The following is a 3891-nucleotide window of genomic DNA, read 5'->3' as shown; positions in this document are numbered from 1 at the left end:
CTGTAATTCCTGTCTGGTGGCAGCGAGATAAGATCCAAGCTGGTAATTAAGCTTGGAGGTTCATGCTAGGCACCCACATTTTGGACGCTAAGGTCCAGATTTGGGAAAAAGGCTTATGATAGGACGCTCTGCTGGTTGCCGGTCTTGCAGCTCTGATGGACCTCCCGCAGGCGTGCCTCCGTGGGCATGCTGCTGAAGGCAGCCTGCCTGCCACCCTCCCGGCGATCGGCAGAGTGCTCCCCGTGGCATGCTACCCCAAGCACGCGCGTGGTGTGCTGGGGCCTGGAGCCGCCCTTGCTGGTGCTGCAATCACCCATATGTGTCCTTAGGACTTCTGGGGCCATTTCCCTGATTCTTTGTGCTGCAGTGAGTAAAGCTGCATTATGATTCTTTTTCCCAGTGAATTGCAGAAGAGCTCGTTTGTTTCTAGGCACACAGAGGTATTGGGGAAGGCTGGTAGAGAACTGTCAGCATTCAAGTGATTTAGCTTACAGTCTTTGTGCAAAGCGTAGGTGGATTACCAATGCAAGTTAAAATGGCACCCATGTGTTTCTCAATGACTGGTCCGTGGACTGATGCTGGTCTCTGAGATTTCTCTGAGACAGTTTAGGAAGGCAGCAAGCTGGTCCTTGGTATCAAAAAGGTTGAGAAACACCGCTTAGCCTCTACCCCAAACCAAGCCATCTAGCCTGGGTTTAAAGCAGCACCAAACTCAGGTGAGAGGTTTATGTATGCGGACAAGAGGTGGTTTGGCGCAACATCCTGATAAGAGACCAAATTAACTCTGCAGTGAACACATATCCTTGGTCAAGTCATGAAACTGCTCTTTGAATTGGTTTACCTGTCTATAAAAGGGAATAATATAGTATTTACCTACATACTGCAGGAGGTTGTTGCACATTTTTAAAAAGGACTTTGAGATTTCTGAATGGAAGCAGAGTTGCCAACTCCTATGACTTTATTGCACAGTCACCATATTTGGTATTTTTCTTAAAGCTGCAGCTCCTGGAGCAAGCGACTTGATCAGAATCTCAGCTTTCATTTTTCAAAAAGGAAGCTTCTAGGCCTCATGTTTGCATATAAAAATCTTGAAAATGTGACCTAGGGTTCCTTAGAGGCTCAGAAACCACAAGACAAATAAAAAGAGCACAGTTTGGCTTAAAAATCCTGAGTTTTAAAACTAAATCCCATTTTGGAGGGCATGACTCAAGATTTTTTGAATGTTTGTGGATGGCAATACTATGCAAGGTACTACCAGTAATGTTTTTTTTTTTTCAGTAGAAAGTTATGTGCCTCTCAGTAAAAGTCTTACATCTGTAAATCTTATCACAGAGAAGGGAAAGTTTGAGCATCTGTGGCTGGGAAGAATACATTTTGTCACTGCAGAATCAAGCAGAAAAAATGTTGAAATGATCTGAGACAGGGTATACCTGCTCCACACTGGATAGGAAGGGGTTAACCCCATACTCTGAGCTGAGGAAGCCATGCCCCCTTGCCTAGGGTGACCAGACAGCAAGTGTAAAAAATCGGGATGGTGGTGGGGGGTAATAGGTGCCTGTATAAGAAAAAGCCCCCAAAATCGGGAGTGTCCCTATAAAATCAGGACATCTGGTCACCCTACCCTCGCCCCTTCTGGGCATGCTCCAACTGGAATCTCAATATAAAAGGGAGCAGCCAAGCTCAGTCTGCTCTGACTGCTCCTGGCTGGGAACCCAGGCAAATACCCGGCTGGCTGTGGAAGCCCGTGAGGAGAAGTTGTCATCAGGAGCCTTGCTTGCTGATGACCCCGAAGACCCAGAGGGCCTGCGGACGACAGAGCGGGCAGGTAGGGTAGGAAGTAGCCCAGGGGAATCAGACACAAATCCAGGTGTGGAGCTGGGAACCAAGTCAACATGTTTTGGACGGATCCCCACCGACCCCATGGTGGATACATGCGCCGCTGAAAGGGCCACATCACCCTGCATATAAAGGCTGCCCTGAAGCTAAGGGCAGTCCCACTGTCTCTGGCCACTGGGCCAAACTATCCTGCATTCAAGGGTGGTCCTATTGATTCTAGCTGTTGGGCCTTAATTTCCTGGAACTAAGGGAAGTCTCTGACTCTGACCATTAAGTCATACTACCCTGAGGAAAAGGGCAGTTATTTGAACTCTGCTATGGTGCTATAACTCTTCCCCCCCCCCCCCCCCCACAATTCCCTGTAGTGATGACAGGGTATACCTGCCTCATGACATTATCCTAGGGCCCACTCCTTCAAACTGTTGCTCATCTGAGTAGCCCTGTCTGGTAGTCCCAGTGAAATCAGTGGAACCATTCTTGTGAGTAAGGATTCAGTGTTTGCAGGACTGAGCTCTCAAAAATGACTAATTTCATATCCACATTATTGGCCTGAATCATGATCTATTGGTCTATTTTAAAGAGCGTATTCACTTATTATAGTTAAGACAAAGCATTTTGGGTCATAATAACTTTCAGGAAAGTGACCTCCTTTTAGAATTTTTTTTCCGTGAAAAGAGGGATTACCAATTAGCCTAATATAACAGATAAAAAGGGCCCTCTGAGACTGAAACTAGCTCTTCAAAAGTGACTTTGGGACAACAGGACATGAAATAGTTGAAACAGAACTAAACACTGGTTACTGATAAAAGCACAAAGTAATTTAATTTCTCAACTATCATATTTGGGAAGGAGGAGGCATCAGGTTTATGAATAAAACAAGATTCTGAAACGGCCAACGCAGTAAGCTAACTCACTCTCTGTAATGTATTACTTCTCGGTTTTGCCCTGTGATGCAAATTTAAAAAAAAAATCTGTAGTAGTTTAAAATCTGTTTAAATATGTCTTGAGACGTAACTATATCTGGATGAATGAAAACAAATAGTACAATAAAAAGTCAGTATGTTTTCCCATGTGGTTAATGTAACTAATGTAAAATTTTTTTTGCTAATGTAACATCATGGTTAAGATGCCTAGAACATAAAATAGCCAATTTATTTAAAAATCTTATTTATATAAATTTAAATACATGAATAAAAATAAAATACTCTCTGGGGTAAACGTCTACCCTTAGTGTGGAAAACGCAGAAAATTCAAAGCTATGATTCCCACAGCAACCATAATGGCCCCACGTGTGCATGTAGTATTTTGCATTCTTTATAAACTCTTTACAAGCCCTTAAGAATTCACTCATTGGGTCTCTAGGAAAGAATGCAAAATGCTACATACACACATGGAGCAATTATGGTTGCTGTGGGAATCATAGCTTTGAATTTTCTGACTTGCACATTAAGGACTGATATTCACCCCAGAAAGTGTTTTTATTTTTATTCATGCATTTACATTTGTAACATATGCCACTTGGTTCTCTTTGAGAATTAAGGGCCTGGTCCTGCAACCCATACTCTCAGGCCTAGTCTACACTACGTGTTTAAACTGATTTTAGCAGTGTTAAACCGATTTAACACTGTACCCGTCCAAACAACGAGGCCCTTTGTATCGATATAAAGGGCTTTTTAAATCGGTTTCTGTACTCCTCCCCAATGAGAGGAGTAGCCTAAAATCGGTATTACCATATTGTATTAGGATTAGTGTGGCCGCAAATCAATGGTATTGGCCTCCGGGCGCTATCCCACAGTGCTCCACTGTGACCGCTCTGGACAGCAATCTGAACTCGGATGCAGTGGCCAAGTAGACAAGAAAAGCCCCTCAAACTTTTGAATTTCATTTCCTGTTTGTCCAGCGTGGAGCTCTGATCAGCACGGGTAGCGATGCAGTCCCAAATCCAAAAAGAGCTCCAGCATGGACTGTACTGGAGATACTGGATCTGATCGCTGTATGGGGAGACAAATCTGTTCTATCAGAGCTCCGTTACAGAAGACGAAATTTGAAAAAAAT

At 43.8% G+C, this 3891-nt stretch overlaps 1 protein-coding gene across 1 annotated transcript in view; it reads left to right on the top strand.

The window, feature by feature from the left end:
* The window catches only part of ELMO1 (engulfment and cell motility 1), a 472781-nt gene that overhangs the window by 50543 nt on the left and 418347 nt on the right, over positions 1–3891 (top strand). The window lies entirely within an intron of this gene.

This window comes from Chelonoidis abingdonii, chromosome 2 (genome assembly GCF_003597395.2).
Source record: "Chelonoidis abingdonii isolate Lonesome George chromosome 2, CheloAbing_2.0, whole genome shotgun sequence".
Classification (NCBI taxonomy): domain Eukaryota; kingdom Metazoa; phylum Chordata; order Testudines; family Testudinidae; genus Chelonoidis; species Chelonoidis abingdonii.
This window is presented reverse-complemented; position numbering and strand designations above follow the sequence as displayed.